Genomic DNA, 20110 nt, shown 5'->3' with positions numbered 1-20110 from the left:
TGGACACTTTCGGTTCTGATAACTAATTATTGACAGAAATAACAAAGAGCCTAAAATCTTGTTCCTTCCTGGATTTCCAAGAAGGAAAAGCAGATAAAACATCTTTGAAAGCCCCAGTCACCACCAAATTAACAAAGCAATAAGCCTGCTTTAATTTTGAATCTAGTGGTTGGATCATTAAAAATTTGTCACCAAAATAGTCTTTGTAGAGTTTCCTCTTTTTAATTTTATTAAAATGTAGCTAATATACAATATTATATTAGTTTCAGGTGTACACCATAGTTAGTCAACACCATGGTAAGTCTAGTAACCATCTGACACTGTACAACATTATTACAAATTTATTGACTATATTCCCAATCTTGTACATTACATCCTCATGACTTATTCCTTTTATAACTGGAAATTTGAACCTCTTACTCCCCTTCATCTTTTTCCTCCCTTTAAAATTTTTTTTTCCAATTACAGTTGATATTCAGTATTATTTTATATTCGTTTCAGGTGTACAGCATAGTGGCTAGACATTTATATAATTTGTGAAGTTACACCTTCCCCCCTGCCATTAGTCTACTATCCACCTGACGCTATACATAGTTATTGCAATATTATTGACTATATTCCCTATGCTGTACTTTACATCCCTGTGACTATTTTGTAACTACCAAGTTGTACTTCTTGACCCCTTCACCTTTTTCACCCAGCGCTGCAACCCCCTTCCCATTCAGCAACCATCAGTTTGTTCTGTTTCTATAAGTCTGTTTCTGTTTATTTGTTTATTTTGTTCTTTAGATTCCACATATAAGTGATATAATATGGTATTTGTCTTTCTCTGTCTGACTTATTTCACTTAGCATAATACCTCCCAGTTCCATCCATGTTGTCGCAAATGATAAGATTTCGTTATTTTTATGGCCGAATAATATTCCATTGTATATATGGACTGCGTCTTCTTTACTCAGTGGTTTATCAGTGGACACTTAGGTTGCTTCCATACCTTGGCTATTATAAATAATGTGGCAGTGAACATAGGAGTGCATAACTCTTCGAATTAGTGTTTTTATTTTCTTTAGTTAAATGCCCAGAAGTGGAATTGCTGGATCATTAGGTAGCTCTATTTTTTATTTTTTGAGGAACCTCCATACTGTTTTCCATAGTGGCTGCACCAATTTGCAATCCCACTGTAGAGTTTTCTTAATAAGCATTTCAGACCTAAAGCATGAAATAATTGCATAGCCCAATACACTGAGTATGTGCTGCACAGAGCTCCATGTTCTACATTTCAGTGGGTTTCGCTCTGGCCTGTATATGTACAGGTACATATACATATGTACAAATAGTGGGAGGTGATGAGTGCGGAAAGGGAAAAGCTGTCTTAACAATATTTGTGTTTAAAGCAAACACAGACACAGACGACAGTTTAATGGCTACCAGAAGGTAAGGGGAGGTGGGCGTGATAGAAGAGGAAAAAGGGAGTCATGTATATGGTGATGGAAGGAGAACTGACTCTGGGTGGCGAACACAATGCAACATACAGACGATGTATTATAGAATTGTACACTTGAAACCTATATAATTTTACAAACCAATATCACCCCCATACATTTAATTTTTTTTAAAAACCCACCAATATTTGTGTTTAGAGGTATCTCTCCTGGTCAATTAAATTTAAGTTCAATTAGAAGCTAAATCCAAACTTAATTTGGAAAACACTCCTTTAAAAAATATAAACAGGCTGTTTTAGTCAGGCCTCAGGAACATTTCATCTGGGTCAAGCCTCTTTGGTGATCAGGACAAATGGGCTTCTGCATGTGTCCTTACTGGATGTTTGGACAACGCAATTTTCAGCACTGACTGTTGAGTGGTCATTCTTAACCGAAAGCTTCACGTTTCCTTGGCTTGTTTGTGCTTCCTGTGTACCGTCCTCGTCTCGCTGTGACAGCCACCCCTTCCTTTCCAGTTGTTACCACGGTAATGATGGCTTGCTCTGGGTGTTTTCCGGAGACATCTAAGGATGACCCAGCACAGCACAGAAGCCAGGCCTGGGCCTGAGTGCTGGGACCTGATCATTAGGTGCGAAGGACTGTTTAGATTTGGAATGAAATTCTGCAGAAGATGAACATTTAAAATCATTATGGAAAAACCAGCCAACCTGACCTAATGAGCTTCAAATACCAGATTCTGCGAAGTTATTCTGATGTAGCATAGCTAAATGAGTTCATTTATCTGGGAGCAAAGTACATGCTTTATTTGTGTTTTATTTTTGAGAGGCCATTTCCATAATTAAAATAGTGACATTTTGTAAATGTGCTTGGCCAGTACTGGAGATGATATGTTTAATTTTTCATTGGTTTAAGCATTCATTTAACCATTTTTTTACTTTCTTCAGTATCATCCTATATCTTGATATTGAGCCTCTGCTTATCATTCATTCATTCATTCATTCATTCACTCAGAGTCATCCAGAAAACATTTGATTAGTGATTCTTGTGCACCAGATAATGTGTGAGGCTTCAGGGATAGAAAAGTAAATAAGACATGATTGCGGCCCGAGGCTGTTGGGGGACCACATGTGTAAACCATGGTGGACATGTGATAATGCCAGGCTCTGAGGAGGGACAGAGCGGGGATAATTGCTCAGAGGAGCCGGACAAGGCTGTACTGAGAAGCACAGTTAAATGCTCCAGATGGAGAAGCAGGGAAACATTCTAAATAACAAGTATAGTATGTTTATATTAGTTAGGATGCATGGATTCAATTCTATTGCAAGTGACAGGAAACATGACCATAAGCAAAAAAGAAAAAGAAAAGAACATTCATGGATTCCCACAACTTGAAAGTACAGATACATTTTGGCGTCTGGCCTGGCTTAAAGCAAGGGCTCTAACAGTGTCCCAGGAGCCAGGGTCTCTGACTCTCAGCTCTGCTCCCTTCAATGTGTTAGCCATATTCTCAGATCGGCTCTTCTCCCCACGGTCCCCAAATGGCTGCCTTCACTCCTGGGGCCATGTCCTTGCAGATTTTCATCCACTGAAAAGGGACATGAGCCTTTGTCGCAGGACTTCCATGAGATTCACCCTGATCAGACCAGCTTAGTCACATTTCCTGTCCTCTCCTCCTACCAGTCACTGTCAAAGTGGGGGGAAGCACTGACCAGCATTGGCCCCGCACCAAGGGCTGCAGCGGTGACCTCAGAGCCCCGTGGACTGAAGGGGGTGGAAATGGGGCCGATCTCCAGACAAAAACTGACATATGAGAAGATGCATGCTGGCGAGACACTGGCACCCACCTACCAGTGTGGACAGAGGGTATGTCAGCGTGGCTCCAACGCAGACTTCATGGCAAAGGAGAAGTCAGGGAGATGAGCCTGGGAGGAGATTGGCAGTCGTGTGTGAGAAGCCTGGTATTCCATGATAAGGAGTTTAGACTTTCTTGGAGGCAATGGTGAGATTTATAATCAAGAGAATGACAAGAGTCAGGTTTTCTCAGAACGATAACTCTTAACAGCATTCAGCACAGTTGTCCAATCCCACCTTCCTGAAACCCGTTCCTTTCTGGCTTTTCCTCTTATCCCCTTGACTGACTGCTCCTTCTTAGCTCTCGGCCAGTGATAACTCTGCTGGACTAGTAGTACACAGGGCTCTGTCCTGGCCTTCTGCTCTTCCTGACAATTGCACGCACCCCACAACTTTACTTAGCCCCTGTTGCTGAGGCTTCCAATTGCGCATCTCTACCTAGACCCCTCTACTGAGTTCCAGGTGCATCACCTTGACATCTCATGGATGTCTCCTAGGTGACTCGCATCCAACAGGCTCCACACTAAACCCAGGCTCTCCCCCATTCCCTCCTTGCTTCTCCTCTAGGACCCCCCATCTCAGTAAATGACATCACTGTCCTAGGAGGCATCCAGACTCCTTCCTCTCCCTGACCCCACCCACTTAATCAAATCCATCACCAAGTTCTACCTATTCCACCTTCTAAAAACCTCATATTCTCATTTCCACAGTTGTTACCCTAGTTCAGTCACCATTGCCCCTTGCCTGGACCATGCAACAGCCCTGAACTGGGCACTCCGCTTCGGTTCACGTGCCACAGTCCATCATCCACTCAGTACCACGCGATGAGCAGGCACTGTCCTTTCTTTCAGCCTTTAATGACACCCATGCTTCTTGGGGATAAAGTACAAAATACCTACTGTGTTCTGCAAGGCTCAGCATGTTTCTCTCTGGTTTCTTCTCACTTCTTTGTTTACGCTGGCCTCTTTTCCTGTCCAGCGCTGTGCCTATCTGACTGCTCTACCCCTGCTGGGCGCTGTTCCCCACTCCTCACCTAGCTAGCCCCCGCTCCCCCATCAAGTCTCAGCTTAAACATCCTGCCCCAGGGAAGCCTTCTCTGAGGCCCTTGCCTAGACCAGAGCCCGTCATAGGTGCTGGGAGACCATCTCCTTGGTGACACATTACATTTGTAATAATGGCTCAATATCCAACCTCACAGCTGGCTTTTAATACCCATGGAGCCAGGGAACACGTCTGTCCTGTTGCCTCTGGATCCCAGAGCCCAGCACAATCGTTAGCACAGTCGGTCCTCAGAGGGTACTTTTTAATGAATCAGCTGCTGCCCCTGCTCCCACTACTATTTGCACTGAGAGGAGAATCGTTTCATAACTGGTTTAAGATTCTTTTCTGTCAGCTTCTTGGCACCTGCCAAATGGAAAGGTTCAAGGCATAAATGTCACCTTGAATAGCAAAAAGAAGAAAAGCCACTTCCTTTTAGATAGGCTCTCTCTGGTCCGGCCTTCAGAAAAATATAAAGCACTCGTTGGCTAAAGGTCACTTTTATCAGATATATCAACATTAACCTTTTTTTCCAATTAGAATTCTTCTAAGCCTTACAGTTAGTAAAAGAAACAAAAGGGTAAAAGAGGCTTTTCTTTTACTTTTATTAGGCAGGGTATGAGGATACCTAGACACTCAACATTCCTTCCTGTCACGACACCCATACATCTGCTGTGTGTGTGTGCATGCGTTTGTGGCAGGGAGTGTGTGTGGACATGTGCGTGATTTTGTAGGCAATTCTGACTCATACATTTAAAGTATCTCGCTTGTTTGAGTATATGTCTTCCCAAGTTGGCGCTCATATCACATATAAGACAAAAAAAGAAGTAAAATTGTACAAGCATGCTAAATAAGCCCTCCATAAGAGGAAAAGCCAGCTATTGGTTCAGAAACATGCTCGTCCATGTGAGTTCATGTGCATGTCAGGGCTCAAGACTGTGGTGAACGACAGCCTGCGCCGCTCACACACACACATGTAGTGAGGAAGCTGGGGTGAAATATCAGGGCTGAGTATGCATGCGGGCGGGCATAGCCAACACACAGGAATATGCCCTTTCTTGGGTCTGTCTCTTTGGCCTGACTGCTCAGCTCAGTGAGAACATGGTGCTTCACGGCACCTGTGTGAAAGAGGAACACGAGGAAGCCCACACTTGAACCAGCCTTTACTTCCAAGAGGCCAGAGAGAGCCAGGCAGATGCTGACTCAGCTGGCGTCCCTGCCCGGGCTCAGAGTCGCAAAGCTGAGGCGAGGCTAGGACTTAAAGCCCGTGAGCCGAGCAGCCCCCAAGGACAGCTTTGCCTTTTCATTTCCAAGTCAGATTATAAGTAAATGGAATATGAGGACCCAAGGGAGCCCTGCCCTGCAGCAATGTGTTGTTCTCACATTGATTTTTCTGTGATGAGCTTCAGTCGTTCAATATGGTGATTAGAAGACAGGGGTGGAAGAGGGGGTGGAGGAAACCTCATTTTCTGGATGCTTCCATCTGTCTCTTCATCATCTCTCAATTTCTGTTGCCTTGAAAGTGGAACTTTTCTAAGATGTGATAATATTAGTGGTAGCTGAGGTCCTGGGCAGTGGTTGGACATTGCTGGTTAGAATCTGGGCTCTGCCCTTCTGGCCATGTGTCCTCCTGGCCTATCCCTGGGCCTGGGTTTCCTCAGCTGTAAAATGGAGATAATGTAGAAAGCTAGAAGAGTTGTTGTGAGGACTAATTGAGAGATGTCTGTAAAGTGCCTCTGTTTCTGAGATACGAAAGAAAATCTGGCATTGGTGGCTTTCAGATTCCCTTAGGATGCCTTCCTCTCCTTCATTCCTTCGTACCGAGTGCTGCTAAGTGACGTGGCCCTCAGGATCCTAAAGTGTTAGAGCTGTAGGGTCCTTAGACACCTAAATGATGGACCCAGACCCCTTTTCCTTTTGACCAGGGGTAGAAAATCCTTTTTCTGTACCAAGCCGCATTCATCAAAACTGAAGCCAGGCCTTAGCAGGTGATGGCCTGTGCGTGGCTCAGAAGGGCCGGGCCTGGAGGGCCCCCCCTGTCCTCCCCACACGCCTCCCTGCAGCCAGCCAAGCCCAGACCCATGATCAGGGGCAGGCCCTTGCTTTGCCCAAGGGTCCAGTCAAGAAAATATAGATATTTAGGGGGACACATGGTTATTTATTTTTCTTTCAAAACAAAAATAGCTTTACTGAATCCCGTGGGGCAGGCCCTGGGTATCCTTGCCCCCAGCTATCCTAGGCTGTGCAGTGTACAGGTGATGAGCCTGGCCTCTGAGGAAGACTGGCGCTTGGCTGCCTGCCCCATGTGACCTTGGCAGGTAGCTAAGCAGCCCTGAGCTTCGGCGTTCTCATCTTAAATGAGGGGCATGATAATGGTGCCTCCTACATACAGATGTGGTGAGGATTGAACTAGCCCCTACCTGCAGAGCTCTTGGAACTGTGCCTGCCACATAATACATGCTCAGTAGATGCCAGCTGTTATGGCCATTCCTTTATGGAAGAAATTGAGTAGATTGGCACCTGTATAATGTTAATCCTGGGCCATGTTTCCGAAGCAGCATCCCAGAGGTGGCTTTGAGACATTTTCTCCTGAAATCAGCCTGAAGCCATTTCAGGACATCAGGAGGCCTCACAGGGTCTGAGGGGCGCAGGTACCTCTTGCTGGCCTAAGCTTTGGTCCCTCCCATAAATATCTCTCACTTCCCCAGAGGCCCCACACCTCCCAGAACCCTTTAAGCCTCTACACTTCTGTTTTTTTCTTTTCTACCTCCCAGAGCAGTTTGGATCAGAAATGAAAGCAAACATGGAGCCCTGGGGCTAGAGGGAAAACAGCTCTGATGAGGGAGCAAAAGGGGTCAAAAGAGGTGGCCACAGTTTGCCTTGGGCAAAATGCCGACTCAAGCTCTTATGCCCCTCCCGCCCCCTGTCTTCCCTAACTCTTCCCCTACTTGTGTCTGAACCAGAATGCCAATTTCACAGTCCAAAGAATGAATCCAGTTGCGAATGCGGCCCATGCCCCTCCCCCATATTAATTTCCTATTGCTGCTGTAACAAATCACCATAAGCTGGGTGGTGCAGAAATGTATCCTCTTCCTGTTCTGGAGGCTTAAAGTCTGAATCAGCTTCACTGGGCCAAAACCAAGGTGTCAACAGGGCCACACCCCGCTCCGTTCCCTCCAGGGGCTCTAGGGAAAAGCCTTTCCTTGCCTTTCCCAACTTCCAGGGCCGTATTCCTCACATTCTTTGGCTCATGACCCCTTCCTCCATCCTCAAAGTCCACAGCACAGCATCTTCAGTCTCTTTCTCTTTACTGAGGTTATCACACCCCCTTTTCTATTCTGTGGAGTCACCCTCTTTCTCCCTCTTATAAGGACACTTGTGATTACCCCCATCTCAAGATCCCTAACCTGTTCACATCTACAAAGAGCCTTTTGCTATATAAGGTAGCATTCACAGGTACCAGGGATTTCAGGCGTGGACATCCTGAGGATGTCCAGCATTCAACCTACCAGATCCCCTCCCGCCCCCGTTACCCCACCCCCTGCCATCTACCAGCAAGTTCTCACTCTCTCTTTACTCTCTGCCAGTTCAAATTAGCTTTGAAAAATGGATCCACTATTAATGACTATATCATGACATAAGGCATTTTTCAGTTGTAAGTGATAGCAAACCTGGCTCAAACTAACTTTAAAAAATAGAATTTGTTGTTTCACTGAAAGTGTCTAAGGCTAGGCCTCAGGCACAGCTTGCTCCAGGGCTCAGGCAATGTCACCTGCACCTCACGTCTCCCCCACCATCTCTTGGCTCTGCCCTCTGCTATGTTGGCTCCATTCTCAGTCAGGTTCTGCACACCTGGTTGCAGGATGACTCAGCAGCTCCAGCAGCTCCAGCTCTTCATATGCCAGGCTCAAGCACACAGGATGAGGAAGAGGCTCTTTCCCTGAAGTCAGCCCTGGAAAATGTTTTGTTGCATCTCACTAGCTCTGCTCGATTCCTGAGTCCATCCCTGAACTACGGCCTGGGGAACCCAGTGCTACCCCTGACCAGGCTGGAAGTTAGAGACAGGCTAGTTCCCAGAGGGAAATGGAAGGCACTGGAGCAGAGAAAGGGAGGATGGATGCTGGGCAGCAAAAAGCAAAGGTGCCCACCACAATGACTGAGAAGGCTCATTGCGTTTTCCGTGTTAGTCCCAAGCCAAAGAGGTGGACATCTAACCATGAACTTAGATGCCAGCTGCCTGGAGGAGCATTTGAGGGACAAGACTCCTTACCAGTGCTCCAGAGACATGATAATCTGATGTACCCCTCAGATACTATGGAACAAGCAACTCATGATGAGACCTTTCTGCCCATTCCCAACACTGCCACCCCATCGCCCGTGAGCCCAGAGCACCAGTTTCATAGGCACCTTCACATTCCTGGTTCTGCAGCTTTTGATCTTGCATATGAAGGATAATGCCCCTATCTTTGAAGATTTCAGAGTCAGTCCACCCACACAGTGTGAATAAATTCACATCTTTACTAAGGGAAAAACCTCTTTGAGTAGCTTTCCGGAGCAAATATGTCTCAAGTAGGAAATATTTCCTGTAGACAGCTGTGTAAGGCCAAGACTTCAATAAAGAGATCATTTAGGAGCATGAGAGAACTAGTCTGTCATTGTGACCAGTAGTAATAACTACAATTGTATGCCTGTCATGGGCCAGGCTCAGTTCATATCCCAGTATGTGTCTTAGCTCATGTCACACAACAACCCTGGAAAGTCAATATTAATATATCTACCCTCGAAACTGGGGCTCCAGGTGCCTGAGCCCACACAATGGATCAGGAGCCCTTGTCTACACTGACTGACTCGACAGCCCTTGGCCTTGGACACTGTCTTCTACTGACATAGCAAAACACACTTTTCTGTACATTATATTTTATTACTAGATATCTTTATTTCATTTCTATGAACCTTTTATGAATGCTCTATCCAAATGTTGTACTAGGTGCTGTAGAACTGCAAGGATAAATGAGACCCATCCTTGTCCATGCAAATCGATAAACTAGCAGTGGTGGTGATGGCGGTGGTTTCAGTACTGGCCCAGTTCGTTCTTGTGCGTTCTCATGCGCACTCACCATCAAAGGCCCTGAGAGAACACGTATGTGCAAAACATGTGCCTGCTGAGAAGAGCTTGCAGGGCCCCGCTACCTCACTGCACTTCAAAAGCTAGGGCTCTTCCTTTTTGTACTTCCCAGTGGGTGACCACCATGCTAACCAGAGAACCACTGCAGAACCTCACTTCAAAACCTTTTGTTTTGAATTTTTTAATGTTCAAAGAAAATCATGTCAGCCTCTTTAAGAATCAGGTTGGTCTGAGCAAGAAGTAACTGCAGAGCTTGACAACAAGTAAGTTGGAATATCTGTTGGGCTTGCTTCAGCAGAAGGAATGGGAAGGAGAAATTGACAAGTAAAATGCTGAAAACAAGCTAAGCGTACAAGATTCTGGACCGTCAAGGACCATGGTAACTTATGAAAATTGCCATGGTCTACAGCCGGGTGGGAGGTATGAGATGTGATCAAACAATACAGTGAATGTTTAAATACAAATGTATTACAGTAAAAGACACATTGCCATTAATCCCCCTTGCTTTGAACACACTTATCCCATTGTTCTTGCCACTTTCTACAACAGTTCTGGAAGTCCTCTTTCATGAGTGTCTAGTTGTGTGCACTGTTGTGGCTGCCTCGATGTCCTGAATGGATTGAAAATGCTTACCTTTCATGGTCATTTTGACTTTAGGGAAGAGCCAGAAGTTGCACAGTACCAGGTCCAGTGAATAAGGTGAATGAGGACACACTGTAACGTATTCATTTGACAGAAATTGCTGTACCAGAAGCGATGTGTGTAATGGAGCATTGTCATGACATAGGAAGAAGTAAAGACACTCACAAAAGAGGACTTCCAGAACTGCTTCAGAAAGTGGCAAGAACGATGGGATAAATGTGTTCAAAGCAAAGGAGGGTATTTTGAGGGGAATTAATAGCAGTGTATCTTTTACTGTAATAAATTTTTTTATTTAAACATTCACTGTATTTTGTGATCACACCTCATACTTTAGAGGAAGAAAGAATAGGACTTGCTGATGGGCTGAATGTGGGGAGTAGGAAAAGGATGCATCAGGCTTTGTGCCTAGATTTTCAGTTCAAGGAACTAGGTAGATGATAGTGTTGATAAGTGAGGAGGGGAACACTCCAGGTTTGGTAGTAGGAAGAGAAATTGGGTCTGTGACTGGAAAAGATGATAACAAAGCTCCGTGGATATTTGACATCCCTCCCCCCATAGAGAAGAATCAATATAGAAAATTAATTGGGCTCCTTTCGCAGAAGGTATAGTGAGCAGAAAGGTGCTGTAGGGCACCAGGTTAACAATATAAATAATTTCTAGTAAACAGAATTTCAGGGATGTGTTTATATATTTTTTTAACACAGATTTATAAATTTCTGTCATAGAACCTTCGCTCCTCAAGACACATTATAGCCTTATGGCCTTGAGTCCCATGTATTAAAAGTCATTAAAGAAGACCTAGATAAATGGCGAGACACAGTGTTCTTAGAATTAAAACTCAATTTGGTAAAGATGTCATTTCTCCCCAAAATGACCTATAGCTTCAATGCAATTCCAATCAAAATCCCAACAGGTTGATCCTTAGGTTTATGTGGAAGAGCAAAGGGATGAGACTGGCAACTGCTCCAAACTGAGAGGCCTTTCTCTACCAGATATCACCTTATCATAAACATATAATAATGTTAGAAGTGTGATATTGGTGCCCAGATAGGCAAATAGTCTAAATAAACAAAACAAAGTCCAGAAACAGACCCATACCTATATGGAAACATAACAGAGTTGAAATTGTAAAACAAAGGAGAAGGGATGGCCTATTCAGTAAATGATCCAGGGGTAGTTAGTAATCTATAGAGAAAAAAAGCAAAAATGGATCCCCAAACTCAAGCCCTACCAAAACTTAATTCCGTATGGGTTAAAATAAATGTGAGTCAAGTGTCTTTTCTTTTTATTTCAAGAAAATGTAGCACAATGCTTGATGATTTGTGAAAAAGAATTTCTTAAGCAAGATACAAAAAGTACAGAACCTTAAGAAAACTATTCATAATTTCTACATTAAATTTGAGAACTTTTATTCATCAACAGACACCATAAAAAATTAGAAGACAAGACACAAACTGAAAGAAGGTTTTGGCATACATATTGCCTTCAAGTTTTGTCATAGTATATAAAATATGCCTTCAAAAAAAAAAACTTTATTCAACTTAAAAACGGGAGAAAATGGGCAGTTATTTCATAGAAGAGGAAATACGAATGGCCGATAAAGATATGGAAAGATACTCCACCTCATTAGTAATCTTGAAAATGGAAATTAAAACAAGAGCTAGACACCACTACATTAAATACGACTAACCAAGTGTGGCTGAGGATGTGGAAGAAAGAAGTTCAAACATTGTCAATGAAAGTGTAAACTGATACAGTCACTTTGGAAAGCAATTTGTCCTTCACTGGTAAAGTTGATCGTGAACATTCCCAAGGTCACGCCCAACTTTCTAGTCTGTCTGGTTTTGAGTCATCTTTCCTCGGTTCACCTTCTCTCCTCAATACCCAGCTGATCAGTACATCCCACCAGTTTTCCCTCAGAAGTGTTTCCTGGGCCGATCTTTGCTTTAGCTCTCCCAGCCATCTCCTTACCCAGCACACCTCCCTCCGGATTCCCACCACACTCTGCTGGCTGTCTTTCTTCTTCCCCCTGGTTTCTCCTCGCCCACACCAGAGATTACGTTTCTTCAGGCTACACTTCCATCATCTCATTTTCCTTCCCTCTGACGTCTGTTGCTTTTCAAGGCCAAACTTTCTGTCTGTGCTCCTCTGTTAGTAATCGACTCTCACTCTTGATATCTCTAAGCTCTCTGTAGCTTTGCCCTCAGCGCAAGGGCTCCACATCTCAGAAAGCCCTTCTCTTAGTCCTCTTGTTGCTTTAAGCACCAACCCTGTGCAAGGCAACATAAGAAAACAGTACACTAATGTCCCCTGTTCACTCCCCAACCCTGCTGGCTTTTGGCGCCCTCACTTAGCTGAAATGTCTGGAAGACCAGAAGTGATTTAATTACCCCACAAGTTCCTTGACATCCACTATCTTTTCATTGTGAAATTACATCACATATGCAAAAGCGTATATAATGTGTATATAGTTTAAGAATAATAATGACATGGACATCCATGTGGCATCACCCCCATTATAAATACGGCATTATTAGTAAATTCGAAGCACCTTGTGAAAGAGAACAGTGTGAGGTCAACCTCCAGCAGACCTGCCTATACTCCATGCTGAGGCCCCTAGAAGCCTCCTAGGCCTCCATCACCCAGGCCTCCAGTAGCCCATCTATCTAGAATCCCCTGCTGTGATGGGTCAGCTAAGTGATCTGGTCAGGGGATCAGATTACTCTCTGGGACTAATGGGGGGACTATAAGCCATCTCTTAAGCCTGAGCTTCCAGCAACAAGTTCCTGCCTTTGTAGTGGGCCTGCAAGTGACTCAGGCCAAGCAGAGGGACACCTTTCACTCTTCATATTTAACTTAAAAGCGATCGCCTCATTATGGGTCATGTAGTCTGCTTCTATTGGCAGTTCAGTTTACTCCACTCTCCTGAGACACCATATCCCTTACTCCACAGAGAAATGAGTTGGGCTGTTTTTCATTTCAATTTTAAGTGTTACGAAACTTTTTGTATGGCATTTTATGTTATTATAGAAGAACTCTAGTTACTTTATTATAGATTCATTCTTTTTAAGGTGTCTTCCCAATGTCTCCAGTCTTATTGGAGGGCATCAGCCTTTTAGGTATTCAGCGTGAGCTAAACTGGCTTTTAAAGAAATCAGTGGAAAGTATCAGTGTATATAACTGAACCCAAGTTAGCGGTATGTCTGCTTGGTTCATTTCCTGATCTGATTCTTTAAAAGAGTGCATTTGATGTATGCATGTGTTCCTATTAATTAAAATCCCCCAAGGCTAGCTATATCTACTGAAGACCAGACATTAAAAGAAATTGACTTTAAAAACTGTCCTGTGTTAAAAATATTTCTAAAGAGCTTCAAAGCTGATTATAAGGGAGATTTCACAGCCTCCAGGTTTGGCAGCCTCTCTCAGAGCGTGCAGCAGTGGGGACACCTTCTGGAGTTTTCATAGAAGTGGCCATTTCTCACAGAAATCCCTCTGGAGAGCTTCACCATAGATTCTGGGCACATTCCTCCAGAACTCACCTCACAGCAAAATCTTTGTGGGAAGTCACTCAAGGGCAGGGTCAAGTGTGTCTTGCTTTTCCTTATCAAGATATAATCAGGATGGGTCCCTCTTCTTCCAAAGAAAGTTCTAGAATATACATTGTAGCTCCGTAATGTCTTGGATTCCAGTTACTTTTAAAACGAAGAAACCTATTTTGTGATTCACTGCCATGAGCATGGCATGGCATAAAGTAACCAAGAAGAAGCCCTCACCTGTTAATCAGGTAGACTGTCCAGTAAAGTTGCTAAGCGTGTGAGCTTTGGAGCCAAGCTAACTTTGTTGTGTAGCTGTTGTGAAGATTGAATTAGGCAGTTCTTATTAAGTGCTTACTGTAATACCTGGCAGAGAGTGAGTGATAAGTGTTGGCTGCAGTTACTCAATTAGGGCCTGTCTTAATCTGTTCAGGCTGCTATAACAAAATAGCAGTGACTTGGGTGGCTTATAAACAACACTTTTTAGTGTTCTGGAGGCTGGGAAGTCAAAGATCATGGTGCAGACAGATTCGGTATCTTGAGGGCCCACTTCCTGGTTCATAGATGGCATCTTTTTACTGTGGATCACATGGCAAAAGGGACCAGCTAGCTTTCTGGGGTCTCTTTTATAAGGGCATTGATCCCAGTCATGAGCCCTCATGACTTAGTCACATTACGGCTTAGGATCTCAACATAGAATATTTGGGGGACACACACATTCATACCATAGTAGGGCTCTCATTTTATCACCCTTCTTTGTGCCATCATCTTCTAAACCCGTGATTCTCAGCTTGAATGAACATCAGAATCATACTGGGAGCACTTTACTATCAAGTAAATCAGAACTCTTCAGTTGGGAGGCAGGCCTGAGTTGTTCTTAAAGTTCCGCAGGTGATTCCGATGGACCGTTGCAATGAGACGTGCTGTTCTAGAAGCTCCCATTGCAACTCCTTTTGAAAACCTTTAAAACTACAGGTAAAAATAAAAGGTCTGAGTAACTTGAGTTTCGACTGCTCAATTATGTCCCACCAACTTCCACCTTCACACAGTGGCCAGTAGGAAGTGTTCTGGGCCTAATCAAGTCAGAGGCTGAGGCGGGCTGCTGTCCATCAGGGGCACATCTCTGCAGCTCGCTTGCCCTTCTCACGTGGCAGAGCGAGAGCGCTGGTAGGGAGGCACTGAGCCAGCCCCATCTGTTTCCATCTGTCGTTTGCTTCCCATTGTGGGAGGAGCAGCAAGTGTAAGACCACAAAGCCAGGCAATAAATATGGAAATTCAGCTGGGACTTTGTGTTTATGCCCAGAGAGGCTCAGGAATTTGCCCACTTTTGACATGATTTAAAGTGATGATTATAATCTGCTCCTTTTAGCAGCAGGAATCAGAGGCCTATCTAATCAGGAGCAGGATTGTGATGTGTAGTCAGAGGAAAGAAAAGAGGGAATGAGGGAGAGAGGGAGGGGCTTAAGAAAATGAGAGAAGCAGAAGTGAGATAGCTGAGAGGAAGAAGGGGAGTGTAAAAAGACACCCGGTAAGATCTAACAAGTAAAGATGAGGGGTTTGCTTAATGGCCTGTGGATTATACATTAAAAGCAGTGGAAATATGATACATAGCTGTAGGAGAAAATATCTCAACAAAGAAATCAGTTATGCTGAATAGCACACATTCATACCCTTGAATTGTTGAAACCTCGAACTGGACCTCTGAGCCATGCTAAGAGCATTGATAGGACACCAGTGGCTGCTGTGGGTCATTTTCTCATTTTGATATCAAATGGCAGGGGTGAGGGGCGGTGCTTAACCATGAAGGGCCTCTCAAGCTTCACTAAGGAGTCTGCTTTATCCTCAGGAAAATGGAGAGTCTTCTAAAAGGTATAAAATGGGGAAGTAAAATGATCAGAAGTTTCACTTGGGCTGCAGAAGGTAGCATGGATTGGAAGGGGACAATCCTAGAATGACCAAAACTCTGGACCATATTGGAAACAGTGATGGAAAGCATGACCCAATGGGATGCTTTCTGTTTTATATCATTTGAACAAAAGTAGAAATCAGGAAGCCCACATAGAAAACAGTGTTAGAAATCTAGACAAAAGATAATGGCAACCTTCGTCAAGAAGGTGGAAATGGAGATGCAGTGGGAAATTCCAGTGCATATCAGGAGGTGGGATGACAGGACCATGGTCCTGGGCTGAGGTTCTCGTCCTGAGAGACCACAGCCCAACACCCTCTTCCCACTACCACCTCCCCAGCCTGTCTGTGAGCAAGGCTGAGTAGCTAGCTAGACAGAAGGGATGCAAAAAAGAAAATAGTGGAGATAACAGTGGGGGCCACCACAATCAGAACCCTTGGTCACCTTTGTTCCCCCGACATTTGCCGTTTGTGCTTTGAAACCTCCTCTGCCCAATGCCAGGAGGAAGAGGTGTATGAGAACAGTGAAAATAAAGTGGCTATCCCCGTAGCTGCTGCCCCACTTCCTGTCATGGCTGCCTCCGTTGCTGGCCATCACTGACTATCAACTCTTTGCTTCTGTAGTCTTCATTATCATCATCATCATCACCATCCTCCTCCTTCTCATCATTTGCTTCCATTTGGCATGTACACATACACTTCTTCTACAACAAACTTCTCACTTGTCCCAGAAGAAGCCAGTTTCTCTCAATCCTTTCTCCTTTACATATACTTTTTCCTCAGACTATACATACTTTCTACTCTTCACCTAAAAAGTACCACTCTTCCTTCCAGATGCAGTTAGATGATCTTCTCCTTCAGGAAGACTTCCCCACACATCCAGGGAAAGCTGGTCTCTCCCTCTTCTGAAGTCCAGTAGACTCTTCCCTCATCTAAATTCCAATAGGCTCTTCTCTCATCTGAATTCCAAAAATGGTGCTAATCCACCCACCCCAGCACAAGAATAGCCCATGTGCATTGGACATTTGCTATGACTCGGGAACCCTGCTGCGTTCATTACATGAGCTAACACAACAATCAGATGAGGAGGGTTCTATCACTACCACCGGGTCATGTGGTATGTAAGTGGGGATGTCCGAATTCAAACCCAGGCCACCTGGCCCCACAGCGTCGTTCTGAACCACTGTGCCCTCTGCACATCTTCCTGCTGGAGCACTTGTACCCTGAATTGTACCCATTCCTATGTCTCTGACTCTTGATCCCCTGGCCTCTGAGTCCCTTGAAGCAAGAATCGGCTTTTTTTATTTGGAATCATACGATGATGCTACAATGGATTTCCTAGAAATAGCCTGAGATGGTGATTCTTGAGCAGGTGATTTATTGAAAGAGGGCTCTCAGGAGGAGCTGTAAGAGAATAAGAGAAACAATGTGAGGTTGATGGAGGACCTAGGAGGCTTCTAGGGTGGAGGGGAAAACTAGGGGAAGTGTGACTTCAGAAGCAGTCTCGCTCCTGCCTGAGCCCATGGGGAGCCCTGGCGTGTGAATTGCATCAGAATTTGTCCCACTCAGACACAAGGAGGCTGGGCTCTTGTGGCCCTCACCCTCATAAACATTCCTTGCCTACAGCTCACAGCCTAATAGGTCTGAGGACATAACCTCCCAGGCAGCTCCACCAAGCCAGGGCAGTGCTCCAGAGAAAGGCGTAGCCAACACCCACAGCACCCAGGGAATGGGTGTACCATGCCAGCAAAGGGGATCTAGACAGTGTACCAACAGTATCTGCTACAGTGGTAACTGCAATATATATATATTACACATCATGTGAGCCAAACAAAACACACCTGTAGGACCTTTTTATTCAGCCCATGGCTGTTTCCACCCTGTGCAGGAGACACACCCAGAATCCAGGTCCAATGAATCAATGAATTAGAAGTCATCATGTCTATACAAGGCTGCCCCCACTTCTTTGAGACCTCGGCGGCACTGCACAGACTTCAGCAGATGTCCAACATACCCCATTCCATCTCCAAATATCATCTGAATGACAACACGAGATAGTAACTGAAACACAAACATGTTCTTTGGGGTTTTATTTTGATGCAACATTGCTTCCAGTGAAGGGAGAACAGGCAATAAGAGTGGTGGACTTTTTTAAATGCATAGCACAAAAGGTTGTATTGATCCTGACTTACCCAAGAACAGAAAATAAAATATGAAGAAAACTGCTGAGCCCAAACCAGTGTGGCTGATTGACAGTGTGACATTCACATGGTTCTGTCACAGCTAAAGGGAGGATTACGCTCCTGGCTCTTGCAGTGAGTCTGACGTGGGTAGCTCTGGAATTGGAGCCATATTGATTTTTGTTTGTTTGTTTGCTGTGCACTCTCCTTTAAAAATAACTGAATCTAATCCCATTTGAATCAGCATAACAGGAAAGTGATCATCTGTTCCTGAAGGTAAAATGAAATCTGATCCAAAAACTCTACCAACATTCTATTTCAGTTTTTTGGAGCAGGTTTTCGATCTTAATGATAAGCGGAAGGCTTCATTATGATGAAGGTTTCGCTGTGTCCTGTGGCTCCATCTGTTAGCAGTAGGGCTGCTTTACTGGTCTCCTTTCTCTGTTTCCAAAGAGACCTCTCACTTCCCCGTTGTCCAGGTATCCTTGTCAACCGAGGTGTTGTTTTTCCTCAGGTCTGCAGGCACTCTACAGCTTTGTGTTTTTCCTTTACAGATATTTCCATGTGCTTTTTTTTTATTTTATTGAGCACAACTTCCCAGGGCAGTGCAAACGTGGGATGAGAGAGTGCTATTCTGTGGGGCAGTGATCTGGAAGTCTCCCCCGGCGCTTCTGCTGACCTGGGGTGATTTAATAAATGCCCCAAATCATCCTCTGCAGATTTTCACTGTTCCTAGCTGGCCAGGCTGAGTGATAGCCCCATACTAATTATCAGCTCCAGTCCTTGGCCATCACGCTGCCATTCCTACCCATGGCAGGTCCTACACCTGGCTGGACCTCCGAATCACCTGGGAAAGCTGTTCAAAATCTAACACCTGGGACCTACCTGAGACCTGCTGAATCAGAATTTACCCAAGGATGAGGTTCAGGAATCTTCATTTTCATGAGCTTCCCAGCGCCCAGCCCAACATGAGCATGCTCAGAATAGTGTGGTTGCCACCTAAGATAGTGTCAACTAGAGACATATGGCCTGGAATAAGCCAAATGGAAGCTCACAGAAGATGGAAAGAGCTTTTCCACTCTTCTCCAAGGCCATCACAGGCGGGGACAGAGTGGAGGTGGAGGTGCAGAATAGCCAAATTATCCCTCATGCTACTTACCTGTTCTCATCCATCCATCCATCCATCCATTTATCCATCCACCCATTTAATCAGGCATCTGTTGAGCTCATGCTCTATGTATAAAACCCTGGGCTATAGAGGCTGTGAAGAGGGAACGCCTTGGAGCCTGCCTGCCCTCTAAGAGCTCACTGGACTGATCTTGCTTCTTAAAAAGAGCAAGCAGAGCGCAGCTCAGAGGCTTCACCAGGCAACAAAATAATCACATAGATTTTTTTCTATCATACTGATTTTTCTAAATACAGTAGATACAACTGGTTTTTAATTTATAGTAACAATATAAAGTTTTCCTTTAAAATGAGCCTGTTAATGAACACTGCAGTGTGCTATCACTACTCATTTCAGTGGCTAAAATGAAAAGGACTGGATACCAAGTGCGGGTGGCCATGTGGACCAACTGGAGCCCTCATACACTGTGGGGATTAGTCTAAAAGGGCATAAAACCGCTGGGGAACGCTGTTTGGCAGTTTCCCATAATGTTAAATGTACATATACTATATAAGCTAGCAGTTCCCTTCCTAGGAATTTACCGAAGAAGAATGAAAACATATGTCCACACAAAGACGTACAGAGTTGTTTATAGCAACTTCATTCATAGTATTAAAAACTGGCAACAGCCGAGGTGTCCATCAACGAGATGATGGATAAACGTGCTAGTCATCCATACTATTGCTCAGTGATGAAAAGAAGAACAGACCACTGCTCTTTGCAATCATATACATGAATCTAAAAACATTCTGCTGAGCGAAAGGAATCAGATGCAAAAGAGTGCATATTTATAATGCCGTTAGTGTGAAACTGTAGGTATTTCTAATTTACAGTGATATAAAGCAGATGAGTGTTTGTTTGGTGCTGGGTTGGTGGCATGGACTGGGTAGGGGCACAAGGAAACTTTTTAGAAGTCCAATGTGCTATCCATTGCGCTACGGAGCCAGCTACAAGAAAACTTTTTAGGATGATAGAAATGTTCTGTGTATTACTATGGTAGTGATTGCACAGGTATATATATTTGCAAAAACTCATCAAACTGTATGCTTAAAGTGAGTGCATTGTGAATATAAATTATACCTCAATAAAAATGGATTTATTAGGTCACACTCAATATGGCAGAAATCATGAAGTTGGTGTAGAAATGCCCCAAGTTTAGGAAATGGCACTCAGGTAGGGGATAGAGAGTGGATAGTATCCTAAGAGACGTGCAGATGAAATGCTGTGAA

At 44.3% G+C, this 20110-nt stretch overlaps 1 protein-coding gene across 1 annotated transcript in view; it reads left to right on the top strand.

The window, feature by feature from the left end:
• Nucleotides 1-20110, top strand: part of HYDIN (HYDIN axonemal central pair apparatus protein) — a 355182-nt gene that overhangs the window by 215009 nt on the left and 120063 nt on the right. The window lies entirely within an intron of this gene.

Source organism: Hipposideros armiger, unplaced genomic scaffold, assembly GCF_001890085.2.
Source record: "Hipposideros armiger isolate ML-2016 unplaced genomic scaffold, ASM189008v1 scaffold_9, whole genome shotgun sequence".
Lineage (NCBI taxonomy): Eukaryota > Metazoa > Chordata > Mammalia > Chiroptera > Hipposideridae > Hipposideros > Hipposideros armiger.
This window is presented reverse-complemented; position numbering and strand designations above follow the sequence as displayed.